General features: G+C 40.5%; 1 long non-coding RNA gene across 1 annotated transcript in view; it reads right to left on the bottom strand.

Moving 5' to 3' along the window:
- Nucleotides 1–22706, bottom strand: part of LOC130589175 (uncharacterized) — a 107650-nt gene extending 84944 nt beyond the window's left edge. Inside the window, exon 1 of the long non-coding RNA XR_008967071.1 lies at nt 22568–22706. This is a non-coding gene — a long non-coding RNA (uncharacterized LOC130589175). The remainder of the gene's footprint in view (nt 1–22567) is intronic.
- Nucleotides 22707–25799: the final 3093 nt, after the last annotated feature.

The following is a 25799-nucleotide window of genomic DNA, read 5'->3' as shown; positions in this document are numbered from 1 at the left end:
AAACCAAACCCCCACGTTTTAGGTGACATTTTGTTTTTCTACCCAAGAGGTTTGGTTCCATTACAGACACCGCCAACTTGAGCTAAAGTTAGATTTCCAAAAAGCATGCAGTTACACTGCCCCAGCACAACAGATTCTCCAGAGCTGCAAGAAAACATTGTCAAGGGGCTGGTCTTGGTGTGTGTATTTTAGCCAGCAGATGTAATCTTTTTGGACTTCATTCAGCTGGAGAAACACATCATTTAATGGGTGAGCAACTGGCTAAAGGATCAGGCACAAAGGCTAGAAGTGAATGGGGTGACATCAGGATGTCATCTGGTCACCAGTGGGACTCTGCAGGGCTTCGTCCTCAGCCCTGTGCTTTTCMACATCTTCATCAATTACTTGGATGGAGAACTTGAAGGAGCACTGTGTAAGTTTGCCAATGACACTAAATTGGGAGGAGCTGTCAACTTCCTGGAGAGCAGAGAGGCCCTGCAGAGAGACCTCAACAAATCAGAGAGATGGGCAATCACCGACTGTATAAAGTTTAACAAGGCCAAATGCTGGATTCTGCACCTGGAATGGGGCAATCCTGGTTGTGTGGATAGACTGGGGAATGCGATGCTGGAAATCAGCCCTGCAGAAAGGAACCTGGGGGTCCTGGTCAATGTCAAGTTGAATCTGAGCCAGCAGTGCCCTGGCAGCCAGGAGGGACAGCCCTGTCCTGGGGGCATCAGGCACAGCATCGCCAGCCGGGCAAGGGAGGGGATTGTCCCRCTCTGCTCTGACCTGGGGCRGCCWMACCTCGAGGGCTGGGGGCAGCTTTGGGTGACACAGTATGAAAAACATGGAGGTGTTAGAGAGTGCCCAGAGGAGAGCAATGAAGATGCTGAAWGCTCTGGAGGGGAAGCTGCATGAGAAGCAGCTGAAGTCACTGGGTCTATTCAGCCTGGAGAAGAGSAGACTGAGGGGASACCTCATTGCAGTGTTCAACACCCTCACAATGGAAAGCAGGGGGCAGGCACTAATCTCTTCACTCGTGACCAGTGACACTGGACTCATGGAAACAGCCTGAAGCTGAGTCAGGGAGACTTTGGTTATATCAGGAAAAGGCTTTTTACCCAGAGAGGRGTTGAGCACTGGAACAGGCTCCCCAGGGATATGGTCACAGCACAAAGCCTGAAAAACTGTTACAGTTCCCCAAACATAAATTTAAAACCTGTCTGGCTTTCAATCACAAAAGTCTGGCTTTAAGCAAAAAAAAAGCAGATTAGTACACCATGGAAGGCAGATCAGCAGAGAGAGAGCTGCATTTCAGGCCAATGCAGCCAAAACAGAGGGAGGAAGAGGAGGACAGGAGGAAAAGCCTCCCTTGGCTGWTGAAACTGCATCTCAGTCCTGACCCCAGTTTCTCAGAGCTAAGCTCACAAAGACAAGTAATAGGTTTCTCACTTTGCCATCTCACACCTCCAGTACTATCCAGAAAAAAAATTATTAGGACAGTAGTAAGGGGCTAAATCTCCTAGAGAACTCATGCCTTCAGTGCACAAGTTATATGCCTACACTTCAAAACACTTATACATGCATAAATATACATGCACATATTTAAGTCATAAATATATATTTATGTGTGTTATTATTTATATATGTATATGCATGCTTAGAACAACAAGTAGACTCATTCACGGTTTTGTTACCATCACACTAGAGTGAATTCAAGGAAAAAGTAGACAGTAAGTGGCCTTGCCTTAAATTGGAAATTGCCTTAAAAATACTTTTAAGCCTGAATACTTGCAACAGAGACCCTTAACAGCCAGTCTAGACCATTGGTTACACTAAAGTTCCGACCCACTGGAACAGCAGGTTCTGCTCCAGGGAAAAAGCCAGGAGAAGATGCGGCACCATACACTGCAAGAAGCATCACACATGACTGAGCAGCTGCATTTCCAGACATCACAGGATCTTTCCTGGCTAGATGAGGGTTAGATTTCCCACTTTTGATACTGTCAAGTCCTAAAGGAGTTTCAGGGATCATAGGAAGTAGTTCAGCTCTGGGTGTRCCTAGGACTGTCTACATAGCTCAGGATCTGATTCTTCMGTTTCATTCCCAAACTGATTGCTWCATTTTCTTACCTCCTTTCTCTTGYTCAGCTGAAAAGCACAATTACCTAGCCAGAGAACACTTTTGAGCCCAGAAAGAGCCATTTCTTTTGATCCCATCCAGAATTTCAAACRGTGCCTCACTATAGAGCAACACACACCTGCACAGAGATAATTTGAGTACAGTGTACAATCGATGCAGACCRACTATTTTAGGAGACTTTTCCCTCCTCCCCCATTTCATGATCCGTCATAAGGGTATCATTGTGCCTTAGCAAAAACCAGGGATAATATCACAGGCAGCTTTTGGTTAAAAGGGAAATCAATCCATGCTGATAGTCTGACTCTAAGGCTCAAASGAACCAGATCAGCTGAATTTAGTCACCAGACTACAGCCAAAGTCACAACGTTTTCATAGAAGTAGAAAAGGAGTGCAAAGTACTTGTGAGAAGGAATGAGGAAGGTCTAGCAGACACTTCTTGCAATCACCTTTCTTTAGTTTYGGCACACTCCAAGAACTACTCCAGGAAGCAGAGGCTACTCACGTGTGAGCAGCATGGTCCAGYRGACGGTGTCTCTGCCCATGGCAGGGGTGCTGGAACAAGATCAYCTTTAAGGTCCCTTCCAACTCAAATCTTTCCATGACTCCATGGTCYTTGTTCTGGTTGACCTAAAGGGCAGAGCTCTGAATTGAGCATTTCAATTGCTCCATTGAGCAATTGGGCATGGTAACATTTCAGCTCTTTCTTGATCAGCTTAGACCATTCTAATGTCCCACACCAATCCTTGAATTAATCCTTAATTTCTATTAAAAATTATAGTAGTASAGTCAGACTATTGGCTTGCCAAAACCTCTGCAAGAAGCTTGGAAACCTCTCCACAAAGTCAGTCATTCCACATCTGTGGTTTTGTATGGTCTCTAGCTTTTCAAAGATTTCTCAACCCTCAGAGGAATATCAGGGTCCTTATCATATAGCTTAATTAATTCCCTAATAAACAGGGAAGGATGCTTGTATCTTAGAATAAAAATGCTAATTTCTAAACTTTCATTACWATAAGAAAAATGAAGGACAACACATGCCTGTGTTGTCATATTGCACATTTTCATGACAGAAATAAGTTTTAACTTGTGTGATGTGTTTTGAAGTATCTGAAATGCAAACTGTCAACAGTGTGGTGCTTGTTTTGAAATTTTACATTTTTGAAAGGTTGGTTATGACAGCAAAACTTTTTACCACTAACTCTGTCATTCATTATGTGCAGCCACCACAATCATAATTGCAAGGAGTTGTTTTCCAGGACTAGTGAGCAAGCATATTTATTGGCGTATCAGAAATAGCTTATTTTTCATAGTTATAATCAGAASGACTCCAAATGGAAGATGAGCATCACCATGTGGGAAGCTGGGGACGCAGAATAGAAACATGAAAACCAGCATCAAATTTATTCCTTTCGTTAGCTACCAATACAAGCTGTTTACAAGAAAACCTCATCATCTTTCTGTGCCTTTCATCGCTGCCACTGAATGCTGACCCGTATGTGCCCTCTCTTTCTTTTTCCATTCAGYGCCCACTCTTCAAGCTTTATAACAAGCCATCCAAGTAGCAATATCAACAACTGAAATACAGCAGTAARGGGTATTTTTCCACAAGAAGGACACAGATAGCACCAAGGATGTGCTGGTATTTAAAACCCAAGTGGATTAAGGTTGCTGTTAGCCAAGCTCTCCTGAAGCCTGAGGATAACAGGCCCTAAAAAGCCAACAGCATATTCTTGTTTAACTGACATCAGTATATGCCAAAACATATTTAACATCACAATTATTACCAGGATTTAGCAGACAGACATAAAACTGGGGCTGAATTTCTGAGTCACTGCCGTGGCTCACACCACCATGTAAGTTCTTCCAGTGCACTGGGTTCAAAACAGCCTGAAAGCGGCGATGGCTGCAGGGCACGGATCTCCCTCATGGCAGACAAACCGTGCATTTGCTCCCACACATGTGTACAGACAGGAAACTAAATATGCAATTACCCAATTTGCAAGTGTGACACATGTGCACACATCTTTGGGGACACGCCCTTTCGAGCTCCATCCTGTATTTCCCCAAATTTAAGTCAGTTCATTTCCTCCCACAGACACTGATCCTGCTTGCCAAATAAAATTCTGGAAAAAACCAAGGAATGAGTAGCACTGGTCACTCTGGCTGTTTATGATCCAAAATGTTTTTTACYCAATTAGTGCTTTATATAGGTTCATTAAAAAAAAAAAAAAAATTAGAAAAGCAGCAAAAGAGAGGGTAACAGGAACAGAAAAGTAAACGTCAACTCTTTTTTCTGGAAGTCAGTTAGTCAGAGATGAAAAAAATAATGCAAAACAGCATTTAAGAGGAAAACAASTCCAGGGAAGCAGCCCATTCAGTGATGATACTTTACTGTTACAGCTTATTTTAGAAAAAGTAAATACTGCTGGAAAGTAGCAGAGATGAGTAAYTTGTTTCTTAAGTCATATCAATGATAAATGATTAAAAATTTAAGCCAAAACAACAAAACTAACAAGCTTCTCTTGATTATCTTTCAATATATAGAGCAAGATTGAGGGAGGAGAGAAACACTACAATTACAATAATATTAACTATTATATGAGCCCATCAGGCATTTTAGCTACGAAGCTAGTGACTGTTAGAGAAAACAGCTGACAGAATCACCGGCATAGGGATGTAAAATGGAATAACAATTGTTGGAGTAACACCCAGTAGAAACAACTGTTTTTCACAGCACCAGCTGCTTAAGTCCATCTAACCCTGGGCCTTGGCCACATCTCCGTACTGGTTCCAGTGAGTGTAAACATGGGACAGGGCAAAGGAAGCTGACCTGAGCCTCACCCCCTGCCCAGAGCGGGGAGGCTGTGCCCTGCCTGGCTCCCTGCCATGCCATGAGCACCTCCAGTGAGCAGACAGGCACCATCATCCCCTTATGTCAAAATCAGTGGCACTGAAGTGTTTTGTTCCATTTGTATTTGGGAATTTTGCTCTAGGCCACTTGATTTAACAAGATAGCAGAAATATTTAAAGTATGCAGTAAAAGAATTAACCCAAACTATCCACAGGAGGCTTGTGCTGAGGCAAAATGCTACTAAAAGTCAATTACAAAGCCCAGTCAAGCCTGTGCTACCTCGCACACCAGCCCAGATCTCTGCTGCTCTAAGGGGAACCATTCTCAGTGCAAGAKCTGTAGTTTCATGCACAGATTTGAACCATGAGTTTATGAACACAGAGTTGCAGCCTTGGCGTTTCATCACATCTTGAGGTCATTCTGCTAAAATCCAGCCCACAAACTCTGCCTTCAGTCATGAACCAACATGTGGACTTTCCGATATTACTATTATTATTATTATTATTCTGTTTATGATCCAGTATTGGGAGCAGAGGCTGTACAGTTGAAGACTGTCTTTAAGATGGAGACTAGGCTGCAGTGCACCAGTAGGTTCTCCTTTAAAATTAAGGATCCCAGGCACCAACAAAACTTTAACAAAGCAGTGTCAATGCAACACTGGATTCTGAGCTGCAGGGACAATTTCTGGAATATGAGAAAATTAGATCCCAAATTTCTCAAATCCTTTTGGAAAGCAGGCCCTGAAAATCAAAGACAGCCCTAAACTCCAGGATAGGTACTTCAACTTACCATGCTGAAAAGCCAGAGGGAGGGAGGCACAAACCTCAGCTGAGTATTTCCTGCCCTCTGCATCCTGAATATTTTGTGATTTTTACAGATGAGCTATCAAACCTACAATCTAAAGCAGCCTAATCCCCAAATAGCAATAATCACCTGTCAGAGCGTGATGACCTTCTATCCAGCTCTTCTATCTTCACACACTCACACGTAAGCAAACACAGAGAATCTGAACTATGTAATTAACTTCTATTCTGTATTTTTTTAATATTACTGCTCGTTATCCACCACGCACACATCAGTACTAATGAAGCAACAACTTGACCTGTTCAAGAGGAAGTGGGTTGTGATTTGCTACCAACAAGCATCCACGTTATCAGAGTGCTAATCAGCTCAAACATTTTTGCTGGTTACCCAGAAGGTGTTTTGGAGCACACTGAGGACTGGCTGATACCTTGGGACCAGAGCACCAGGGCTACCTCTTGCCCCCWGCCAGGGAGCAGGGCAGGTTGGTGGGTGGCCCTGGCTCTGGTTTCAGGCACCTCCCTGGGAATGGGTCAAGGCTGGGTTAGAACATTGGTGCACAGATCAGGAACACTGTCCCTGACCAGGCAGGGACAGACAGACCAGCTCAGCAGAAGACCTGGAGTGGAGCTGAAATTGAGGTCATGGGCTGCTAAAGTCCCCTGGGCACCATCAGACTCAGTAAAACTGTCTGTAGAGCCAACACAAGTCCCATGGATAAAGGAACCATCATCCTGCAGCCTCCTTCAGAGGTTAAAGGCACATAAAGCTGCCTGACATTAAAGCCATATTCAAAACTCCTTTTGAGATTCTGGGGGAAAAAAAAAAGAGTTAATAAAAGCCTTTTCTTCTCCCTCTTCATGTGTTCTTATCTCAAGGAAAAGGCCAAGCAGATAACATCAAACTTACACGGAAATCACTGTAGAAGGGTGTAATTAAATATGACTCTGGGTAGATCCATTTCAAACACCTCGTTTTGCTCTGGATGGCACAAAGACCAGACAGGCATTTGCTCCACTTCCAGTGCTCATTAATAACCCTGTCCCTCAGAATTGGTACCTTCATGCTGAGTTTTGGGGCTTTTGCCATGGAGGTTACAGAAGCCTCATCCCCATTTCAGCAGTTTAAGTGCACGTAGTGGTTCTCTTCCATCAAGATACTGAACCAAATTACTGGTTCTCCTTTTTGTCTATCAGATACATATTTAGCACTTTTCTTTCCCAGCCATATGAATCTGACTAGCCTATACTTATCTTTCCAAAGAAAAACCTCCTCCAGTCAGCTCAAAAYCTGGAAGTTTATGATATGCCAGAGGAAGACAGAAATCATAGCTTCTAAGTATTGTGCCACATTAGCTGTATGGAAAAGGGAATCATGGCTATTTTATACAGACCAGCTGCAAAGGCAGCAGCCAGCACTTGCTGCCACACRGCTATTTCAGGACTGCAGATGTTGGCCTTACCAGCCCCAGGAACAAGCTGCAAAAAAGGATCCCCAGGAAAGCATTTTCTTTCTCTTTTCAGTGAGAAACACTAACACAGAGACTTAGAAACCACCTGTGAYGTTTCTGYAGAATGRTATTGTTTCCTCTAAACTTCAAAGKACTCTAGRTTTGTRCATCAGAAACTGMAARGTACTTTTYACAGARTCCAGCATTTTAAACAGCAAGTGGTGGGGCAGACTTTCTGTRAGAAAGGGTTAAAGAGCACTGACCCAGCTAAACACAGCTCACTAAAAAGCCRAGGTGGCGTGATGGCTGAGGCTAAAAAAAGCTGCAGCCAYGTGGTAGAAGTGTAAAGGAAAAACRTTTARAAGCTTAATTTTTCTTTTCCTGACTGCTAGAGAGGATGGGAAATACATAAAGAAATCTCCCCTGGGTTATAAAAGACTACCATGTGATTGGRTTATGCAGAGAACAAAGATATGAGACAACTGTGAGAGAACTTGGAACCAGCTTTCTCATTAAAAATTTAGGTATTTGGTAGGGTGTGGGGGTTTCAATGCTCTATTTGGAGCAGGAAAACTGGGGACAACAATTGGAAGAAAGGAAGCAATGTATTTAAACTGCCTAAAAAAGCAGGGAAACAAGGATGGGAGAGAAACCTCTGGCAGGTTGACTAGAAGGTAATTCCCACCATATACCTCTCTTCTGAAGGATGGTGCCACCACCCCAGTGGAATTAGCTCAATGATTCTTTAACCTTYTCCTTGTTCTCTGGTACCTTTTACTGAGACATTTTACTGGCAACAAAAATCATGCCCTTCGAGGCTTTGGCACAGTTTGTGACACATCATTAGCACAAAWATGCAATCTCTACACCAATTACTTMATTCATTGATCACATRAGGGCACAAAACCATTATTTACTGGGTTTGAAAATGAGCATTCAAAAAGCAATATAAATTTAGAGAAAATGTCTCATTACTTTGTTTTACCTGTGCTGGAATTTAAGTTCTTCTGCATAATAATGCAAAACTTGGTTTTGTTAATTAAAAGATCTTTTTCATACTCACAGCTCATAAAAAATGGCATTTGTTTTTATGACACAAGGTTTCTCTACTTGCTTAAAATTGCAATGGAAAATTAGTTAGCCATTTTTAAAGGGAAAAAATAATTAAATATTAGCTTTGTATTTAAGGTACTTGGGTGTGAGACCCAGACTAATTCCAACAGCAATTTATTTAGTTTGAACCCATGCTTCCCATGTGCTACATAAAGCACATAAATCCCTCTCTGATAGGACTGAAGTATCTATTATCTCATTCACTACTGGAAAYATGAGAATCTTTACAGAGAGCATTTGTGAAGTATCTCCTTTACAGATAAAACATATTTTTCTGGAATAAAAACCAATCTGACAAATCCCTTGACCAYATGATGAATCCTGAGGCATATTTTAATGCCAAGATAAAAGATTCATTTGCCCCTGTGTTCCTGGGCCCAGTGGACTGCAGACTACATCTACTGCTGCAGCCTCTGGGGAGGAGTGGTTGCAGCACTGAACTTAGCTTTGAGCCTAAATACAGAGGCAGTGGATAGTCTGACATTTCAAATCTACTACTGGGTGTACCAAAGGTGCTGAGAAGAGGACCAATCTTCGTATATGGGTGTCCCTGTAGAGCAGGCAGCATAAATTTAGCTTAGAACCTCACCAAAAGCTTTTGTGTCTTAGTGAGGCTGACTATGCCTGTAAAACAAACCGGTTAAAATGCTTCAAGTTATTTTCTTGGCACATGAGAAAACGTGAAGATTTAGAAGGAGTTCTTAACTGAGACTTTTTGACTCAACTAGTGGTTCCATGGCCTTCTGCTTAATTAAGAGTGTGTATGACACAATATGTATAGACACAAWTATGTACATGAGGGGATGGACAGAAGAGCAGGAACAGTCTATCATGGGACCACAGTTCATACCCCGTCTGTTGCAAAGCATTGGGTATTGCTTGGATTACCGAAAAGATAAAACAGTGATCCATACCTCTACTGCAAGGATTTGCTTTGAAAACTGCAGTCTAGATGAAAAGGGATGGGGAGGGACAGAGAAGAGTGGATTATATCCCTGGTTACTTCTCCAGCAGGAAGCCAACTCGAAATACCATGCACATTGCTAACTCAGCAGCAGATGTGCAAAATCAATAATTAGGTTTACTGGTGATTCCTTTTACCCAGCTTCTCTAATAATGGCACCTGCTTTTGCCAAGAGCACCTGGTAAGACAAGGCTGAGGTGCAGAGGCCTCTCAGAAACAGGGACAGTCACACTGGAAAGCCTGGACCTGTCCCAGTACCTGCCAGTGGCAGTGTCCAAAGGCATCCAGCTAGGGAAAAGTGTACCACAATGAGAGAGGAGCAATCCTTCCCCATAACATGAGTGCACCCTCCAATGACTCAGCTTAGACAAACCTCCTGAACAACTGATAACTAACATTTAATAACAGAGWACAGCACTCTCTTCCACAAATTTGTACAGTTCCCCCTTGAACATACATAGAACACAGAATCCATRACATCCTGTGATAGCCTTTCTGCTGCTTAACAAGAAGTTTAGAACCTGAGCACTGCCTGTTTCACTGAATAGCCCCTATTTCTGCATCAGATGGGTCACTAAGCAATCTAATCTCACTCACCTGCAACATTTCAAATATTACATGTATTTGTAAAAGTTGAAGTCTGTTGAGATGATTTCTCATCCAGAAGTCATTGCATACCTCTGACCTTTTTTCCTTCAGTTTTATTACCTTTTTTAGAGGCAGGCTGGGTGAAGGATTAAGTGGAAAAGAGAAGTACAGCATGAGAAGCAATATCATATGAGTACACCATGTGCCAGATGTAGGTATACTGTGAATTTATGCAGTGGTCCAGGGCTGTCYGACAGTAATGCAAGTGACTACAACATAATCATAGAATCACAGCATGGTTTGAGTTGGAAGRCACTTTATTATCTAGATCAATGCCCCTGGTTGCTCAGTGYTCCATCCAGCCTGGCCTCCCTGTGTGCCATTCCTCTGAAATATGGGAGGACATCAATGCCTTGTGTGCAAGATGGGAATTGTTCCCTCTACCTCCCCTTGAGAATCACTTCTTATCTGTCTGCACCGAATTTCCACAACGGGTCAGTATCATGAGGTCCTTCTGCAACTCTCCACAGCCTGCTTTGGTTATTGCACCCTGAACACCAAAGCAACAGCAGCAAAACAATTAAAAGGGCAGCTTTTTAACAGTACTGGTCAATAGTGGTGTCAAGCTATTTACTCTCAAGTATCCTCAATTCAGATATCTACAAGAAGCCTAATTAACTAGCTCTGGTCTCTTGACCACTTCTAAATTGAAGGGTAAGAAATGCTGTGCCAACTTGTGTTCAAGCTGGAAGTTGAGTGTTTCTACACAAAGAGGCTTTGATTCAAGGGTTTCATTCCCCTTTCTTTCAATAAAACACAGACAGCACTTTACATGCTGACTAATTTTTTTCCCAGTCTAAACATCCCCTATTGTATGYATCACTGAGGTATGCATAGAGCCATGCAAACAGTGATTGTTACTACATTAACTTGTCTGAGATGAATTTGCAAGATGGCTGGTTTATGGTTATCATTGCACACTGACTTGCCTTAGAAAGCCACAGAACCAAAGAAAACTGAGGTTTTTAAAAATGTATTTTCAACCACTAATAAAGAAGATTATTAGTTTAAGATTCTAATGAATGTATGGGCCCCAGCAAACGTAAAGCTAACATCCTACACCGTGAAGTCCTGCTGGGACAGAACCAGCCCTGGAAACATGTGCTGTGATAAAACAAAAAATTTGYCATTCTATCACAGAGAGAAATTTTATATAGTACATATTCACTGTGAGTTAAYGAACTGATTTAAGCTATCCAATCCTTGCACTGGAAACATTCATTTTTTGTACTTCAGTCCAGTATAGTTAGCCTTCCTTGTCTTGTGGTAAACCTTAAATCTGCAGAGTTTTGAGCACTAAACAGTGCTACCCCAGTGACAAATGTTTTAATTTTCACACACTGATTGATTTGAAATGGTTGTCTTAAGCAACTCAATGGCAATAGTCGAATGGACACCTCTTCAGGTGCAATAMAGAGGTATATGAACATCTCTATATATACACGAGGGGAATGATCTCTGCCTGATCTGTCACAGCTAAAAATTAACAGACTTTATGACAATGATGCTGTTTTCCTATGTATTTTCTGAAAAGTATGGTATTACACAGTATCAAAGGTACCTTCATACATACTCCGACTCTACTTTTGTCCTTTGATGTTGAATTTTGAATGTTTAACATTAAAAGAGAAGTGGGCTCAAAATTAATACTATGGTGTGTTCTATATTGAAAGCTGCTTGTAAAAATGGGGTATAATCAGTTGGAAAAGTCAACTATCATATTGTTGTTGCACCACTTATTAGCCAGTATGCTGCAGTTATCACTCCCCTGTTTTTTCCTTTTTATCTGTTAGGTTTGGTCTTATCTAACTACACMATTGCAAAAACAAGGGTCCATCAGAATTTCATGGAGAAGATTTTGCTGAGCAAATCAAACTGTTTCTTGTACATGGAAGATGGGAGAAAATGGTGCTACCTACCCAAATCGAGACAACTGTAGCCATAGGTGACTGAGGTGACTTTATTGCCACATGGCATACACCAGAGATGGATACAAATGTCTGTTAAATAAATGAACATTGTATCATAGGGGGTTTGACCAGCAAATTTTCCAGCCTAAGGAATCAAAACAAATGAGTATCTTAAGGCATGTGGACACCATTAGGAAATACCAAGCTTTCTCTCTTCTTCATACCTCTTCTTCAAGAGACAGACATAAGGGAGTCAGAGTTACTTTCATTTTCAGACATAAGGGAATAACCCATAATCAAATTGACAGCAATAGCTTTTGAATGTATTACTGCATGATTTAAGTGGCAGCTTGGAAACTCCTGTTCATTAGATCCTTCCTGCACTGTCAGTCTCAGATACATTGAGCAGAAACAACTTCTTAGAATCTTTTGGCCAATTTAAGGAAGATCTTGYAATAGAAATATGGACAGTAATAACTGCTACACAGTGGTGACTGCTGRCCCCACAAGATGGATCATCTCTGTCTTCCCAAGAAAGAGCAGCAGAGACAACACTTAGAATTTGAYTGAACAGTGTACATTAGTTCTAATATGAAGGTCAGAGATCAACTTCCCTGAGGAAACATGGTGAAAATGTGCACTCCCCTCTCTGCAATAGAGCCAGTGCAAATCACCCGTCTTCCAAATCAGAGAAGCCAAACACTGTCTTTCATTGCAGTCACCTTCAGGGATTTCTCCTCTCATGTCACAGTTGTGCAAGTAGCTGCCTAAAGGATAAATCACTGCAGTCCATACGAGGAGTGAGAGGAAAAGCACTGCATCCTTATTTCCCTCAGTCTCAGTAGCAGAAGAATGGGTGCTGAGACTTTATCAATTATTTATGCAGCTGCCATTACTTCTTCTGCTCTTTATTCCCAGACTGAAATACCTCTCTCTCTGGACCAAACTCCATCTTCAATTATTCATTCAATTGGGCAATTTTTTTTTCTCTTGCTCATTTAAATTCTTTTTTGTTTGTTTATTTGACTTGAACCGCTGGAACAGCAGCGATTTGTAGATTAGATAATACTGAGTTTGAAAGGTAGCCAAGAGCAATAGGTTGACCTGCAAAGCAAATCATCCAGACTTGGCAAGGAGGATGAGCAAAGAATATTGCAAGGCCTGCTGTGGGCTTTGCATCATATAACTATGCCAGCACGATCCTGGTGAACAGTGGCACCCACAGCAACTGGATAACCAGCAAAACTGAAGTACCTGGGCAATTTGTAGATTCAGAAGTTAGTGACCTCTGTGTATCTGTTGCAGCATGTAAATCCCAGGTAATCACACAAGMAACAAGTAAAATACTCAAAGAAATGTGTCAATCAGCTCCCAGTGATGAGACTCAAGGCTAGAGTTCAGTCTTTCATCTTCAGAAGAAATTCCTTATTTTGCTAAGAAATATAATTAAAACTTAATTAGCTTTTTTTAAACTAGCTTTACAAGAGTGTCTTCATTTCCAACCTGTGCTATACGTGCAGGGTATTCTAAATTACCACAGAAGCTAAAGAAAATGGATTTAAATCCATTAATAAAAGAGAAGGATTTTAATTCATTTGAAGCCTACACAATCTCCACATCTTCTCTGGAAATCTCTCTTTGAGTCTCTGAATTTTATACTGAACCTGTTATCTGTTAAGGCCTCAGAAACACCATTTATCCATCTTTTTTGAGGTTTTGCATGCTATCTATAATACAATAAAAGAGATGTAATGAAAAATATTTTTTTAAATATTCAGGAAATAATTTCTCACTCTGTCCCATTCTTTGCATGCAGCTTGAAAAATTTTGTCATTCATATGGAAACATTTTGTCTTCTATTTCTACTAAAAAAGATACTATGACAACTAAATGTAGAACATGAAATTTTTGAAAGGAGCGGGAAGAGCACCAAGAAAGCTAATGACTGTCATTTCAAAGACAGCTGTTGTGCCATGGTTAGTTATGGAGATAACAGTGGTGACACCATGCCTAAGGTTGAATCAAGTACCTGGCTTCAAAAGTTTGGATTTTTTACATGAAATTCCTAAAATTTTAATATGCAATATTCAGGCAATCCTTCTTATATTAAAAAAAAATGGAACCTGTCTGGAAGTCTCATTGTCTTAGAGATTTTCTTTAGCATTATTTCTTACCATGCTGGATAGCAAAAAAAGACATAATTTCTGCCTCCTGGTCTACTCTGCATGATCCTACTCTACTAAGCAGAGGTTTTGCCATCCTACTGAGTTCTCTGGAAACACCCTAGAAGGGCTTTAACTCTGTCTTAGCCTAATGAATTGTATCTCTGCCTTAGATCCACTGCACCCTGAAAACACGCATTTCCCTATGTTAAACACAGAGACAAACTGGCCAGGTAACACGTATCAACACTCAGATGACACACAGCTCTTTATTGACAGCATTGCTACTACACCCAGTGCTCCAGTATTTGGAGAAGACCAATTACAAGATGAGAGAGAGCTGGTTGARACTGAAGCTGAGGCAGGTGAAATGATAGTCACACCATCCGCAGCCTTATTTTTAAAAAAAACATCCGCAGCCTCTGGCTGACAGCTGGAATAGATCACCCTTCCTTTCTGACAGCCATGAGTATCTCCCAGGGAGAGGAAGGAGGGGGCCTGGGAGGAAGAAGTGCTGCTTGTGTAGAAAACAGAGTGTCACATTCAGTCTGTTAAATAAATATCCGACACAAACCTCATCCGCACTTCTTTGCTTTGTTTCTTCTATAAAACCGCATGCAGTAATCAAAAATAAATGGAAAAAGCCACACACAAGGCAATCCACTGCATTTCCACCGCAACAAGGTGGGAGGAAAAATCATGAAAGATATTAGGTACCCCGGTAGAAGGTAATAAAGAAATATACAGGGTAACATACACAGAATACAGAAGAASAAGACAAATGAATTTAAATGCTTGCTAAGTAGTCCACATTCAAATAAAATTATTTGAACCATTAATTCTACAACAAAGCAACACTAGCCAGACATTAAATGCATAGAGATCTTTAGGTAAGTATCAATCTGTTGCAGAAAATAAGTAAAGCCAAAACAGACATGCTTTAAATTAATATCTGTTAAATAACTTCTATTTCACACAGCTTTGGTTCAAATAGATGTCTTTAGCTTATATCCCACATCATTTTTTTTGGTAAATTTGAAAGTGTTATTAAGATGGCTACTACTTTAAAGTTACTTTTAYGTTAATAACCCATGTAGCTTAAACTGCTTCACAAAAGATTCAGTTGGAGCATCAGTACCTATTAAAGGCCATAGACTAAGTGCATAACTATTAGCCTCTCCTCCACATAGCTTGAAAAATATTAAAATAGACTCACTTCAAACATCAAAGCACATCCAAGCCCTGTCCATCCAAAACACTGATGTGTTTTGTGCCATTCTTTCATTATAGCTTAAACACCAGATTAGTCACTACCACTTGGAAATTATTTTATTAATGAGTTTTAAAGGTCTTGTTCCAGTACMTTCACATTATGCAGTTGCACAGGTGCAACATAAGCAAAATACAGTCCAAACTTATTTGATTATAGCAGCATTCATCTTTCATAAATAAGGAGAGGGGAAAAACCAGAAATAATTCACTCTAAACCCTCAGCAGAACAGGGGGTGTTTCTTAAACTGCCAGTGAAGGCAAAGGGCTGTGACTGCAGTGTATTCATTTAGTTTCACTTGATYTGCAATCCTGCCTTTTCTCCTYTTAAAGAGGAAACAGAAGCTCAAGMAAGAACTTCTTGGAGCTGCTGAACCCAAGGCCATAAAGAATAATAGGTGTGGGTTCTCCGTGTCCCAAGGAAACCCTCCATCTAATTTGAGACTTCTTTCACAGGCAGTGTCCCAGCAGGTTGTCTGACTGTCACCACTTCTCTTCCTCCCCTGTGAGTCAGAACCATGTCTGCCCCACTGGAGCTCAAGGTAGCTACTCACCTCCAGCTTATGACAACTTCACAAGAACATGATTATGTGAATTAGGAAGGTCCTCCCTCTTCCCTGCTTTCCCCTCTGGCAGTAATTCCTTCCTACTGAGGAGAAGGGTGTTGGATGGATCTAAYATGCCCATGAAATACTGCTACAGGCAGCTCTTTGTTTAACTTCTTCATGCTCTAAGGGGGATCAAAGGTTATATTAATTCTATGTTGAGGAGAGAACAAATTGTATCAATTATGTTGCTGTCAATTAACCCTTGCCATGACTTCAGTGGATATATGCTCAGGACCTATTCATCTGTAAGGACTTCAGTGCTGTGGTTTCAGCTGCCCATTGTAACAGCAGCCCTTTCAGCAAACCTCAAAAGACAGTTTCTTCTTCCCTTTTTAATTTCGTTCTGTATATTTAATTCCAGTTATTATSTGCATTGACAAAAGCCTTTCTATGTTGTTTGTTTATAGAAAGTGACATTACTCCCTTGGAAAAAACAGGAGGAGGAATCTGTGGAAATAAATGTGCYGTGACAGGGGAGCACTTTGGAGTAAGGCTCCTTCACACAGGGCAAGCAGCTGTACAAGGAACTCRCTGAGGGACTGAGCCCTTCACAACTGCAAACCACCAGCAGGAAGCAGCCTCTGTGTAAGGAAGTCATTAGGTATTTATATCCTTCACTGTGGCCAGTAAACAGAATTAGTGTGACTTGGACCAAGTTTTAATTATACAGGAGCTTAATGATCTAAGCTGTTGTGGGAGGAGAGCGTGGGAGAAGAGAATGAAGGGTCAACAAAGTGCATCTCTCTGTTTTCTCTCCTTCCCTATTCAGAAATGACATTTTCAAGGCTGCTTTGCTGGGTTTTTCAGGGTGCTCCCACTCCCTCTTTCGTCCAAGGGATATTAGATTCATGGCTGGCTCCTGAAGACATGAAAAGTAAGGAGATGTTCAGTCATATTTCAAAGTACAACTCCTTACCAGCCTGTAAATGACTGGGCTTAAAACACCAGCAACCTCACCTCTCAACACACATCCTCAAACCTGCTGGGCAGGTGAGAAAATTCTCTGGGGATGGCACCTGCCCACACTCTGTGAGCTGACAAAGTTACACTGCTGCCTTGCCCAACAGCACAACTTGAGTGTCTCAGTGAAGAGCAGCACTGATCCTATTACTGGCTGCTCTAATTAGAGCTCTCGGGGAGAATGGGTCAGTTCCTACCTGTCTGAAAGCAAACTAATCTCCTGCATACTTAACTTCAGGAACTGTAATGCGATTACCTTTGACTCCTTATTTTTCCTACATCCTCACAAATTGGAATCCARCTGAGGCAAATTGAACTGAACATTACTGTTTCATTCCAGCCACAGAAAAAGCTCTGAAAAACACACAGGTTCAGTCTGTCCTTTTGAACATTGTGATCCTTTCCRATTTTCTTTTGCACAGAGGGAACACTCCTAGAAAATATCCAACACTTAGCTTGCCTAGGTATTCTCCTCGGTTCTCCTGTTGCAGCTAGCATGGCAGGGAAAGAAGAACACTTGCACTATAAAACTCACATTTTGCATTTCTAAATGCAGTTAAAGCCAAGGCTTTGTCTGSTCTTCCTAAGCAAATGGAGTGCCTGTGCAGGTTCAGATTGTACAAAAGTAATTTTACAGGAGTTTGTTAGCCCCTGCCATTCATTTTTGGTCTGGAAATAAGTAAACTGGAATACATGCTAAAGTAATTAAACTGAGAAACTCTTGTTTTCAGCCACAATACTGATATTTCCCTTTTTTGTCTTTCAATGTTAATTGCTACAACAGCTTTCCAACATGGCTCCAAACTGACAGAATACATGTTGTTGTCATAAACAAAAAATAGTGCCACCACATTAAAAAAAATAGGGCCCTTGAATGCACCACTTGAATAAAAATAAAATGCTTTTATGCAAGTAAAACTTTGCAATGCCCCAGAAAAAATGCAAAGGTGATCAACATCATTATGTAAGTAAAGCTGAAAAGCCCCTGAACAACAAATGTGATACAGAATGTGACTTTAAGACAAACAAAGAACCAATTTTCTTTTACATGTGGACTGAGTACTGACATAGCTCTTAACAGAAAGGTACAGCACAAAAAATTGCTATTTACTGCCGTCCTTTTCCATCAGTGGAGCTCATTATGATTCTGACTAATAAACCTCCCTGTCAGCAGAGGTAAACCACTGCTTTGTCAGCTCAATTGCCCCTCACCTGACCAGAGCACAGTCCTGCAAACAATCAACCCTGTCAGGACAGAGGCACCAAGTTAACAGATGGAGGGGGATTCGAGTTGTGTCAATTTGCTGCATGGATGCTCAATCTGAGAAATTTCAAACCAGGATTGAATTACTGCTCACTTGTGCCTGTGCTGAGAGGACACACACTGAAGTACTTGCAATATGCAGAGCACAGATGTRGAGGCAAGGGATCGCTGCATAGCTCAGGTAAAGGTTACACAGATTGAACAGCTGCAATTACAAAGCAGCTATTCAAGCAGTTAAGGGCTCCTGACCATCTGCTGATACTGCAAAACWCAGCTCCATGGTTCCTACACTTCTCTTGAAATCAATTTATCAAAGGTGTGGTTTTTCTTTTCAAAATGGATGGGGCTGGTTTTCAGCCTAATGAGGAGTATCAGTCTGCATAGTTAAAGCAACCTCAAAACTGAAGYAACCTTTTCTAATGTAAAGAGATTGATAAGAAAGCAAAATATGCCATTTATATCACCAAGCAGTAATATATTGATAATCCAGCTGATCATCATTCAAGGGGTCATTTAAGGAATGACCAGCTGGATTCAAGTGCCAAGAGAAGAAAAAATTCGGGTTACCACACTTGAATACACAATCACATACATCATCATCTGTGAGTCAGATACCATAGAAACACAAGTCTTGCTCGGTGTGATAAAGTTTGGTACAGCAAAAACCTGTTTCTCTATGCTTATRGATGAAAARAATRAAATRTTGAMAATAAATCATAGATAGMSTYTWAYWSWRTWARASKCTAYCTACCATTTGAAGCCAAACTTTTACAGTTTCTCATTCTGAACTAGACATCTTTTGCAATTGAATTGGCTTTGCTTTAGGCTATGATGTTGATAAATATAATTTGTGAATATGCTAAGTACCATTTCTGCATAGACCAATTTCTACACAAATTGTGAAGCAACAGAAAGGGAACATCACTTCCTTACYTAGCTTAAGGGCCACACCAAGTCATCCCTTAGATTTCAAGGAAAATAATCTGTAAACCAGGTTTAAAAGAACTTATCTCTTTTCATGAGGCACAGACCTACCTTCTCACAGACAGTGTTATATATATATTTACACAGAAACCATCCAACAGAAAAACAATGTTGTGAGTTCCAAATGTCGGCTATCCCAYAACACCACAGTAAGAAAAAAGGAAGATCSAAAACTGCTATTCTTCACTYCCTGACCAGCTYACATCAGACCATGAGCTCGGACACRCCATGGGGTTGTGTGCTGACTCTGTTGTGTCTATCAATCACTTACATCAAGAGCAGGGCTTTTCAGAGTTTCCATTCTTGCGTGTAACACCGCTAGTGCAAATGTGGAGGGCAACGTTTCATCACAAAGCAGCCAGAAATCTGCACATCTGGGATTTATTATATTTCATGGCTCCCATTCAGCCTCAGTAAGTGATGGTTTAAAAGGTTGCAGTCACATGGAAAAACACTACGATGGGAGAGGTAGAGGGCTACAAAATGGATTGCTTCTTAACATGGAAAGAGTTTTTACMAACAGAAAATCTCAAAATGAGCCATTTAACTCTGCCATAGTAAGCAACACTCGACCAATAATTCAAAACTATTGATATGGAGCTCAAAGGGAAGGTTTGAACTAACACATGTGTAAGGTTCTAGGCCTTCATTCAAACAACATGCACTGAACCTGTTTTGTAAAACAAAACATCTTTATGTATTCTGCAGCTCCTGGCTAGAATGCTTCTACATGTAMCCACTTCACAGTCCTGCAGTGTAATGGGAACACAGACAGCTAMTTTTAAATGAAATTTAAACAATGGTTAGGAGGGGAGGAGAAAGAACTTAGTGAGCAGAAAATATAATTTACCTACAAATAATTTTTAAACATGCAAATCTGTTCAAGAAACTTAAAAAATAGCAAAGTCACTCAATTCAAAATGTTGAATAAGGAAGAAAAAATAAAGGCCATTTGAAGAGAAACCCTCTGCCATTCCCTGCTACAATTACACTATTTGCAATGAATTGGAATTCTCTGTAGTATATATTAAGATGGAMGACTTGGAAAATGTGACTATGCTTTTAGAATACCTATCAAAATTACTTTAAACAGCAGATTAACACAACAAATAAAGACTAAAAGGCCAGTGTAAAGATTACTCTTTTTTTTTTGGTGACTCGTGCTTTATATGTGTTTTTCAGAATGAAGCAATTTTTCTAATTTCAAGAGTTTTGTCATAACATTTCAAGAAAAAACTTTTCCTCTCCAAGAGAACAAATGTGAGAACACTAAGTACTTGACTCTCCTTTACAGAAACTATTGACCAAACTGAAGCTGTTTGCTCTGAGCAACACTCAAGTTATTTTGACTCTGTTAAGGCCACCTGACATGCAGRGCCAGATGCCCAGAGCCATCAGGAACAAAGGATGCTGCACAGGTTAAAACAAAAACCACAGAAAGAGGGTAGGATGAGAAACAGGACACCACTGCGAACAGGGCTTCTTTCTGGAGAAGAAGCACCCAGCCAGACCATTTCAAGATAAAAACCAGTAAAACAGACACACACAGCATTAAACCATGCACTGTCAGTGCCACTGCACGCTCCTCACGTTACAAAGGACTCACAGAATCAGGGAGGTTGTCCTGCACACAAAGTGTTGACACCACAGGCTTTTTCCATTACTTTTCCTTTAAGTTGAGGGAGACYTGGAAACTACTAGAGTCAAGTCAGGAGGACTGAAATCACCATACAGTGTGGGTCTTTTGATATCAGCAGAAAACAGTATTTTCCAGGGAAGGAGTTTCAGACAGTTAGTCATTGGCGATGGTGCAGGAGAGCAGGCTAATGACAGCATTATTTCTGCACAGCAGCTTTCCATCTCCTTGTAGAACCCTGTCATGAGACAGCTGGCACCATTTTTAAGGCACCCAGGATGAGAGAAGACAGCTGTTATGTGCTGCTCCTACAAGCACAACAAATATCACAGGGGCCTTGGAAACCATGGTTAAGAAAAGAGTAAATTAAGAGTAAATTTCTATAAGATATCCTGTTCAAAGGATAAATGGCAGTCTCACAATATTTGAAAGATAGTGTCTTGATTGGCAATCCATGTCCTCAGCATGACTCCCTGCTTTTGACAATTATGCTTTGAGAATTTCACAATACAAGGGAGAAAAAAAAAGAGAAGCTGGAAAAAAATTGAACATAATATGTTGAACAACTCATTGCCAGTCAGGTAATGAACCAACTGTAGAGTCAACACACTTGAAGTAATTAACCAGCAAAACTTCACAGATGAAAAAAAATGAATCATTGTGTTTTAACACTTAGCATGGAAAAGAGACCCTTCTCACTTTCATTCAGGTAAAGAATCCAGACATTTGTGTAGGTTCTCCATTTATTTATATAAGGACATAAACTACCATACAAGTTATGCATGGAATACCTCATTGAAATGGAAACCTGACTCCTGACAAATTGGTAAGGTTTTTTTCTCTCTTCCCTGAGAGCTGCTCCGTACTTCTTCCTGCCATCTTTTTCCAACTCCACACTGCTTTTTTTATACCAGTTCTATTCTGAGTGCTTACTCACAGGTTTCTATCAGGCCCATGACTTTACAGCATCCTGAATGCAGAATATAAACTGAATTGATATTATTATATATGAGTTATTTTAAACTCATTGTACGGCTATTACCACACAATGATAAGTCAGCAAAGAGATAAGAGTATGTCACATGGAGTTTCTGACAATGCCAAAATTTTAAGAATTAAAAAAACAAACAAACAAAAAAAAAAAACATAAAACTGTTTGGTTCACATCTACAGAGACACAAACCTGTTTACAGAAGGTTTTGACATGACTTATAAAGAGAACTTATCCATTAGTGACCCCAGGTTTTTCCACTTCAGCTGCTCACAACTCAACTGGCAGCATCTTACCAAGGGAAACAGGAGTTTATCCCATCCCTCCTGTGCCACATTGCTGCACCAGCAGCAGCTCAGGATCCCCATTACTGAATTAGCTTTATATCGTAGAACGCTCTCTCCTTCATTTGTGCCAGGATATCTTCAGACACAGGAACCCAGGCTCCTCCTCTTTCCTTCCACCAGCTCACTCTAAGATGACAGAAATTCTACTTTTCCTTCTGCACACACACACATCCCTCATGAATTTTAAGAGGCATTTAAGAAACAAGACATATCCAAACTAAACAAAAAGTTTGTTCTTTGCTCAGCTGGTGGTGCTCTGTAGACTGTAGAAATTTGCTTTCATAAGTCATCTTCAACTCATAATGAAACAACTGATCTATATTTGGTTTTTTCACACTCGTGGTGTTCAAGGAGTATGTTAGCAGCATGTAGAAAGGAGACTTTAATGAAAATGCACCACAAAGATCTCTGCAATGCAGCAGTTACTTGTCTGTGAGAAGGAGACCCTTCATTAATTATCTGGTTCATTAGAAGAATGTCTTACCTGTGCTGTTTTCATGTACTGGTGGCTCCATTATGGAGGAAGGGGCATGTGGGATAACAAAAGAAAAATGTGAATCCATTTCCTTTAAACTTTCTGAGACGCACTGCAGGATAGCTGTGGTCTGCCAGGCTCTGAGCCCACTAACACACCCTAAATACTGTGACCACCTGAGGCTGCTCCACACCCTTGAGCCCCAGAGCTCCATTCAAGCTCAGCCCTGGCCCTTTACCCCTTGCCTGTCCARGGCTGTTCTCCAYGACTGARCACCCTTAACTCAGGCTCTGRCCCACAGAATGCTTTCCTGGCTCARMCTAAGCCCAGCCTTRMTGCTACAGTCCTRCTGGGTGAGGAGGATAGCAGCATGACAATGGAAATTAATAGAGTTCCCATGCAATTAATAATTTTATCTCTTTAAAAGAGAAATAATGAACAATTTATTCCAAAACACCAAAGGGAGAGTTACTTTTACAGACTTTTGGGATCGTTTGTACACATCAGAAGTAACATTTTTGTATGTCAGATCATCAGTYACTGTCTTAMCAGGGCAACCACCAAGAGACCTTGACTTGTGCATGCGACCACATGGGAGTTTTAAATAAAGGAATAAATCTGCAAACCATAATATTTTCCTAAAATAAGGAAATTTTATTTGTACATTTAGAGCTATACTGGATTCCTGAAAAAGAAAACAATTATAATTTTCTGGAAGTGTATTTCAGGTTGCACGTAAGAAGCAGGCTGATTTGGGGTGCAATGACATAAAGGTAACTCAAAATAATTTTTTTAGTTGGTTTGCCCATTCCTAAGGTTGTTGGGCTTTATAGTGGGCCTTGTTAGACGACTTAAGAAAGTGTTGGTCAATACTTGCATGAGAGTTGGACAAAATCAATTTAYTGTTCACTACAACTTTAAAACAAAGGTTTGCCTTTTATGGAAACAAACCAAAAAAAAAGTCTACCCAGATGAAGTATGCGAACATAGATCTTTTCACAACACACTTTGAACTACTACAAGATAACAAAAATCCATTTGAAAAAAAAAAAAATTAATATGCAGCAAACCTACATACCAAACTACTAGTTTTAGGGAAGGTACTTAATTTAAAAAAAAAAAAAAAAATGTAGGTTGTTTTGAAAATAGATTATTTTTAGACCAACAATCTCTATTTCTTAAAAAAAAAAAAAAAATGTAGGTTGTTTTGAAAATAGATTATTTTTAGACCAACAATCTCTATTTCTTTTTACCCTCAGATTATGAAGCCCATTACAGAAATACAAAATATTATTTTGTACAATCTCTTCATGTACTAGTTTAAACTTCATTGCACAATATGATGAAGTCACASTCCTGTTTTCCAAAAGAAGGCAGGAAAGACCTGACCACAGCAGAAAGAATCTTGGGACGTAGGGGGCGCCAGGGAAACAAAATTACCAACCATTTAAATACTGCAAGAAAAACAGGGGTAGTGAAGTGCRTGTTGAGTGAAAGAAACAAGGCTTCTGTTTACTGATGAAGGATGGAGTCATCTTCTGTTTCTTGAGTAATCTGTCAAGTAAGAAATGTTTGATTTGGGCAAGAAGCAGCAGTAGAAAAAAAAAGAGTGCTACTGGTCAGTGTCAAATCACCTTGTATGTAGACCTAGACTAAAGTTAGAATGAGGCTTCTTGTCCAAAAATACCTGAAAACAAAGGACAATACRTCTCTGAACATCAAAACACTGATGTTTTGTTCATCACATTACCAAAGGAACTTTAAGTAATTACACTGCAAGAAGCACATCTTTAGGACACACTTTGTAATCCACCTTATCTCTACAATAAACCTGGAGCTCTTGTTCACACTCTGTTTTGATCCCTGTAAGTTTTCTGCATCCACTTAATTCTATTTTTTCATACTGCTGCTGRTGCAATATGAGAAACACCCTTTGATGTTCTTGACTACAGCATTTTCTGGATTCTAAGCAGACACAAGTTCCATGTGGTACTGTAAGGCAAACAGCTGTGCTGTGTAACTGGAATTTCAGCCAGCATCTCTCTACAACACTCTTTCCTCAGTTACCAAAAGACAAGCTACATCTTCATTATTGAGTTCTTCCTTGACCTGCACATTTTTCAGYTTAGACTGACCTAAAATCAATTCTTCAATTCTATAATTCCTAAGAAGTGGGAGGAGTCTTTCTTCCTGATTTAACAAGTAAAAGAAAACTGCTTCTTATTTAAAATCATACTCAGTGCTTTCCAGCAAGAYTTGAGGTCTGCTGCATTAGGATTGCAGTCCCAGGGGTAAAAGGAATGCACAATCACTGTGAAATTCAGGCAGAACACAAATAATAATCTATGCATTCAGAGCAGACCATTTAACTGCACAGCTTAATCTCCCCAAAGATTTTATCTGTGTTATGTACAGTGAGCCTTTCACAGACATACCCAGTGATTCTACTTCTTCCCTGGAAATAAGAATGATGTGGAGTCAGAAGATGCAGTTGCAGGGAAAATCATGCTGAKGTCAAGGGATCTTCCTTTGGGCAACTGAATACTGGTGCTGGAAAAGGAAATGAAGAGCCCATCTCTGACACAGCCCCCATGGGATGTGGAACATTCATACAAGATGGAAATTTCAAAAGTGTTAACTCCAGACACTCAGAGGACAACGATTCAGTTTGGCTTAAAAATTCGCAACACACAGAGCTACAAATGWAGGTGAGGAGAGGGAGGCATGCTTTGAACATGCCATGTATAGATGGGCTTTTAACATTCAGATTTGAAAGACATCTCAGACCAGATATTTCAAGTTACAAAGAGCTTTGCCTTTAATTTCTCTGTGTTTTGATTGTCACCTTTAAAGTTAGGGCAATGGCCTTTACACAGCTAATGCAAGAATCTATGAGAATTAATTTTCATAGAACACTTTACAAAGTACACAAAAGAAATGTTCACAAAGATCCTGCCAGCAGATGTGGCACACTCTGCTGTAAATGGACTCCAGCACTATGAAGGAAATGAGAATAAGAGAATCTCTGACAGCTTTGCAACAGCTTCCCACRAGTCCTGAATTGCCCAGACACACCTCAGCATCTCACTGTATGCCCAAGACTCTTCTATCTGCTCATGGCCACTGGGGCACAGAGCTGTCTCCCCTCACCCCACTGAGCCAGCTCATCACTCAGGCCCCACAGGAACATGAGGAGAGCAACTTGCAAAGTCTGTCAAGAAATTCAGATACCTTACAGAGT

The sequence above is a fragment of the Malurus melanocephalus genome, unplaced genomic scaffold, assembly GCF_030028575.1.
Source record: "Malurus melanocephalus ecotype Western Australia unplaced genomic scaffold, MMel_1.1 scaffold_25, whole genome shotgun sequence".
Lineage (NCBI taxonomy): Eukaryota > Metazoa > Chordata > Aves > Passeriformes > Maluridae > Malurus > Malurus melanocephalus.
Note: the sequence above shows the minus strand (reverse complement) of the source record. Positions and strands in the feature narration are given on the sequence as shown.